This window comes from Sciurus carolinensis, chromosome 14 (genome assembly GCF_902686445.1).
Source record: "Sciurus carolinensis chromosome 14, mSciCar1.2, whole genome shotgun sequence".
Taxonomy (NCBI): Eukaryota; Metazoa; Chordata; class Mammalia; order Rodentia; family Sciuridae; genus Sciurus; species Sciurus carolinensis.
The window spans coordinates 6,306,663-6,312,873 of NC_062226.1; the positions used below are offsets into that span (position 1 = coordinate 6,306,663).

General features: G+C 62.5%; 1 long non-coding RNA gene across 1 annotated transcript; it reads left to right on the forward strand.

Annotated features, from left to right (window-relative positions):
- The first annotated feature begins 896 nt into the window (after window positions 1–896).
- Window positions 897–4,421, forward strand: LOC124964870 (uncharacterized). Its single transcript, XR_007105043.1, has 3 exons — window positions 897–1,011; window positions 1,637–1,824; window positions 2,355–4,421. It is a non-coding gene; the product is annotated as an uncharacterized LOC124964870 (long non-coding RNA).
- Window positions 4,422–6,211: the final 1,790 nt, after the last annotated feature.

The following is a 6,211-nucleotide window of genomic DNA, read 5'->3' on the forward strand; positions in this document are numbered from 1 at the left end:
GGTGATGGTGGTGGTGGTGGCTTTGGTGGTAGTGGTGACGGTGGTGGTGATGGTGGTTGTATCAGCTTGCTGAAGTTGCCACATTTCTACAAAACAGAAATCCAAATTCAAGGTGTCTGGCAGGGCCCTGGCCCTCTGAAGGTGCTGGGAAAGGATCTGTTCCTTCTTGACTCCTAGCTCCTGGTAGCTAAAGGCTTCGTTTCTCGGCTTGTGGATGCATCACTGCCACCTGCCATCTTGCCATCCTTGTGTCTTCACGTCACTTTTCCTCTGTGGGTGTCTGTGTCTATGTCCCAGTACCCCTTCAGTGATCTCTTTGGGTTAGGGCCCACTGTAGTGGCCCATTTTAACTTGATTACCTCTAATACCCTATTTCCAAATAACATCACATTCTAAAGTACTAGGTTTAGTTGGGCGTGGTGGCCACACCTATAATCCCAGGGATTCAGGAGGCCTAGGCAGGAGGATTTCGCGTTCAAAGCCAACCTGGGCAACTTAGACCCTGTCTCAGAAATAAAAAGGCTGGGGATATAGCTCAGTGGTAGAGTGTCCCTGGGTTCAGTCCCTAGTACTGCAAGAAATAATGAAGCCCTGCACCAGATTTAGAACTGGAACCCGTCTTTTTGGAGATACAACTCACCCCAAAGCAGTGGTGATGATGGAGGTGATGACTACAGCCACAAAAATGAGAGGGACAGTGACAACTGGGGCCCGAAGCCCCTGCAGATGCTACTCAGGGTGCGTGGTTCCCAAGGGTCTGGTGATCAGGAGCATCGGGGAGGAGCAGAGGAGGGGAACCATCCCAGGACGCAGGTGCAGGTCAGCGCTGTGGGCGGAGCCAGACGCCGGCCCTGCCTTCCGGAAGCCCTGAGCCTTGCCATGCATGAGCTGTGTGTCCTAAGGCAGCCCTCTACCCCTCCTGGCCCTGGGCTGGGACCTGGTGTTGTGAGGGGACCTCCCGGCTCCGGTGCTGCTGAAGCTGGAGCCGGCTGAGGCCAGGTGGCACGCAGGGTGAGTGGACAGTGCAGGGAGGGGCGGTGTGGGAGCTGCGCCCGCCCTCCCGCCTCCGCACCTGCCTTCTCCCTGTCACGTGGAGGCGCTTGCTATTTTTACACACAGCTAAGTCAGTGCCGCCTCCCGCCCCTCCCACCTACCAGAACCCACCCTGAAGTAAGGGACCACGACCTGTGCATCTGTGAGTCGCCTAGGGCCTGGGCTGGCCCTCCAGGAGCGCAGGGTGAAGACGGGCCATTTCTAAAGGAGGCAGGTCCCTCCCTTCTCTTTCTATCTGGGCACAGTGGAGCTGAGACAGGGTGAAAGGGGCCTTGGATTTGATCTTTCTCTCTCCCATCCTGAGCAAGTCTCAGGAAGCTGGGCAGAATAGCAGAACCACCTGGCCTTGCCTTTCTTCTGGAATGTGGCACCTGGTAACCATAGGGGCGGGAAGGCTGAGCCCCAGCCAGGACAGAAAGTCCACTGGTCGCTGGACCAGCGGGTTAGGCCACTGTTGTTGTTGTTTCTTAGGCACAGTGGCTTTAGCCCCTGGCCTGTCCTCTGCAGCGTTCACAGAGCAATAATGATGGCGATGGGAGGGAACATTCATTCGTTCATTTGCCCAATCAATATTTATGAGCAGATACTCCTGCCAGGAGCGCTTCCATGCACCAGGAGACAAAGTTCTGGCATCTGTGAGGCGCACATTCGAGGGAAGAGACAAAGAACAAAGAAAAACCCAATACTGCAATCCAGGGAGCCGGATGAGCTCCACAGGAAAAACAAGCCTGGTGGACCAGGGAACTCGAGGACTGGGTGCTGGAAAAGGAGGTCAGGGAGCTGAGGGGGCGATGCTGGCGCTGAGGCTGGCGTGAAGGGAGGAGGGAACCCCGGAAGGTGGGGAGGAGAGGGCAGGGCAGGGCAGGGCAGCAGTGCAAAGGCCCTGAGGCGGGTTGCCCACGCCCTGTTTATAAGCACGAGAAGTCCAGGGCTAGGAGCAGGGATGAGCTGAGGGCTGGCCTGGGGGTCGTTTTGTGGTACTGGGGATTGGTTCCTGTTGTAAAACAGTCTCTGAGCTGCGCGGAGAAGAGTGAAGGAAGGGGCTGGAGAAGAGGGAAGGCCCTCAGCGCACAGAGGAGCGGTGGTGGCCGCCTGTCAGGGAGTGGACGCGGCTGGACTAGGGTGTTTTAAGTAGAGCCCTGGAGATTGGTGAGGGGATCAGAGGTGGATGTGGTGGAGGGTGGAAGGGGAGGCACCATTTCCTGCGAGGAGGGAGACCTGAGTGGAATCCAGGGTGAGGTTGGGACTCGGGAGTCGGGAGCTGAAGAGTTGGATCCAAAAAGCCTCTTTACAACTTACAGGGCGCAGCCTTCCCGATGTCGGCCACCAGCCTGAAACTGCCCAGTCCGCCTGACCATCCTGTCACCATGTCCATTTTACAGATGAAGAAACAGAGGCCTGGGGGATGAAGCAGTCTGCCCCAGCCCGAGCTGCTGGGACGCAGACCCAGGCCGTCCCCGGAGCGCACCTTCCCCCTTGTTCTTCGGGCACTGGTTCCTCAGCCTCGCCCTGAGCCCTAGGGAAGCACCGCCCGCAGCCAGACCCAGGCCCAGCAGGCAGGGAGCTGGCTTCCTGGGAGGAGGCAGAGAGCAGAGCAGAGCTTGATGACAGGAGGCTCGCAGATGCGGCCAGGGCGAAGGACAGAGGGGCGGGTGCTTGGGCGGGTGCAGAGGGGCCGGGCCGCGGACTGGGCTCGCAGCCCTGAGGCTCCGAGAAGGACAAGGGGCAGTGACCCCAGCCTGACCCATGCCAATGCCGACGACCACCCCAGTGCAAACCAGGAGAACGGCGGCCAGGACGAGGCCCACTGCCCAGGACAACCCAGGCCCCGCGGGTGACCAGCCCTGCCTCTGCCGGAAGTGCCAGGACTTGAGCCCAGCTGGCTAGCGGACACCAGCAGAGAAGCGGCCACCCCCCATTCCCGAAGGGCCTGGTGAGCCGGTGTTGGAGCCGGAGTCACCAGCTCATCCGCTCACTCATCCACTCAGCTCTGTGGACCGGCCACCTCGAGGGACCACGGCAGGGAATGGGACCTGGTCGCTCCTCCAGGGGCAGCCCTGTGGAGCAGGGAGACTGGGAGGACTGGACACATGAGGAGTCGGGAGAGGCCCTGGGGCCAAGGGGAGGGAGACCACCAGCCAGCACAAGGCAGGCTCTGCTGCAGGGAGGGGGGAGGGGACGCGCCACCCTTGCTCAGGAGGCCCTGCCCCTTTGGAGGCCCCTTTGGTCTCAGGGTCCCTGCAGCCCACCCTGTCCCAGTGGTGCCCAGGCAGGGCCAGAGCCTGGGCACCTGCCTCTCGCTGCCCACCCCTGGCTCCTCAGGGCCCTGCCCCTCCCTCCTGGGTTGCCGACCACCCGACAGCACAGCCAGGTGGGAGAGGCCAGCCTCCCAACATCCAGTGTGGGGCTCACCCTCCTCGGGCTGCCCTGCCCTGTCCTCTGCCTGGGCACGTGAAGGTGGGGACAGGGCCAGAGCACAGCACAGCACACCCCTGGGTGCTTTTGACCAGCCTGCCCCTGAGGGTTTGCCACTGTGGTCCCCATTTTGTGGAGGAAGAGTGGCCTGACGGGTCCGGCTGCTTGCTCAGGTGGCGGAGCAGGGGCTCCAGCTCCGGCAGAGGACACACAGCTGGCCTGCAGAGAGCCCTGGGGTGTGTGGGTACAGCCACTCCCGCAGGCCCGTCTGTGCAGGCCTTGGCAGGTCCCTAGCACAGCCCTGAGCGGCAGCTGCCCCATCCCATGTTACGGGCGAAGAAAGCAAGGCTGGGGGGAGTCGCCCCAGACGCTGCATGGCTTGTGAAAAGGGCCGAGATTCGAACCCAGGGCCGCTGGGTTCCAGGGCCGAGCACTGCCCCCACCCCAGCGCCACACTGAGGAGCCTCCCATGCGCAGGCGCCCAGGGCCAGAGGCCTCCCAGCCTCCCCTGAGGGCAGCACCGCCGGCCCCACGACTGATGCCCACGGCTGCTCTGTCCTCACCCCGGGCTGGTTACCACCACGCAGCCCCTTCTGGAACCACCCTTCTGCCTGCTGGACTGTGAGTCCCTGCAGGGTGCCCACCACTGGGAGGCCTGGGGTTCCTGCCTCCTAGAGGCCTCGACCCTCGGGAGTGTCTCTCACTTGGACCACAGCAGAGTCCTCCTAGCCTGGGACTCTACCCCACCACCCCGTCCAGGAGGTGCCTCCAGTGTGGGGACACAGCAAGACAGGGGGCCCTCCCACAACCTCCCCTGGGGCCAGCCTCAGTCCCTGCACTGCTGGAGTGACAGTGTACAGGGGCTTGGTGTGCAAATGTGTGTCTCTGTGTAACACCTGGGTGTCTTTGCATGTGTGTGTTTGAGTGTGAGAGTGTGCCTGAGTGTGCATGTGTGCGACTGTGTATATGTGTGTATGTGTGTGACTGCATGTGTGTGTGAGTGTGCATGTGTGTGACTGTGTGTGTGTGTTTGCATGTGTGTGACTGCGTGAGTGTGCATGTGCATGTGTATGCCTGTGTGAGTGTGCATGTGTGAGTGTGAGTGTACACGTGTGTGACTCAGTGTGAGTGTGAGTGTGCATGTGTGTGACTGCATGTGTGAGTGCTGGGCGGCATCCGCAGGGACAACAGAGGGGAGGAGGGAGAGGTAGGGACAGGCCTGGGTCACACAGACCTGGCAATGGCGATGCTCTGTCAGGGGAAGTGAGAAGCGGAGCTGGGCCAGGGGCCTGGGAGGAGAGGCAGCAGAGGGGACAGAGGGGGCGCAGGCCAGCAGCAGAGGCCTAATCATCAGGAGAGCCCAGGCAGGCACAGAGCTGAGCGGGGAGGCGGGGCAGCGCCCAGAACTGTCCCGAGTGGGGAAGGCGAGGGAGCTGGGACTGCGGGGTCTCCGAGGACCCAGGAGGACAGCGCCTGCTGTCACATGGCCTCCATGCAGACTGCAGAGGCCAGGGGCCCGCCTGGCTCCCTCAGCTCTCCTGCCCCTGCGGTTCACCCGGGGAGGCTGCAGTGGGGTCCCCCAAGACCCCAGTGCAGCCAGGTTCTTGACTCTGCTTCTGGGTCTCTGAAGAGCAAGGCCTGGGACAGCTGGCCCTTGCAGGCAGTCCAGGGGCTAGACTGACCTCTGAGCCCTCTGCCTCCTCTGTCATAGAAGAGGGTCTACAGCCCATAGTTGCTGGGTGTTGAACGGACGCAGGTGCAGTGCTGCGGATGGTGGGCCGATTCTCAGTTATCCACAGCCACACTTCGGGTTGGGCAGGGGGAGTAGCACTGGGGAACCTGGGGACAGAGACCACCCAGGGTCAGGCGGGGCACCCTGCAGAGGGGGCCGTGTTGGGGATTTTCCCTGAGCAGCTTGGGATCCCGTGGGCGCTGGGATAGACCCAGAGTCCTGCAAAGGTCTGGGCCCTAAGCCCAGGAGCCCCTCATCCCACCCTGTCCCCCCCGCCCCCATGTTGTCCAGGGAAGGGCAGAGGGAGACTAGGAGCTGAGGGTCGAAGAGAGACGCAGCCCAAGGAAAGGACCAAACAGAAGCGAGAGGGAAGCTGCCAGCTCCAGGCACCATCTTGGAGCCTTCCAGAGACAAAGGCCCGAGCAGGAGGCAGGGAAGCGGGAGGCAGGTGAGGGGAGGGCCGAGGCCAGCGAGGCCAGGAAGCTGGGTGCAGAGCCTGGGCTGAGACCTGGCCTGTCCAGCTGAGGCTCCGGCCGAGAGGGGAGCGCCTCCACACTTGAGAGGAAGGGCCGTGCGGGCCGTGGCTGTCACAACAGATGAAGCCTCCGGCTCCGCTCCCTGCACGCTAATGCTCGGCAGCGAGCTAAAAATACTGGCTGGAGCAGGGGGAGGGGGAGGAGGGCGGGAGGAGGGGAGCGGGGCTGCAGGTCCCGGCTCGGGCTCCTCCGCTTTCCAGAGCGGCCTGATGATCCAGATGTGCAGCTGCGGAGACGACTGCTCTGGGAACTGCAAATCACCGGCCCCTGGCGGCCCCTCCCTTGGACAGGGTGAGGCTCGAGGAAAGAACTAGAGACAGAGAAGGAGGGAGGCTGGGGCTGAGAAACCCCTGGAAGAGGGAGACCTGGGGAGCTGAGCTCTGACGCGGGCCAGGATGCAGGGGGAGGGGAGGGGGGAGGGGGGAGAGGGAGGGCTGGAGGAAGGAGGGCAGCTGGGGGCGGGGAAGGGCCAGGG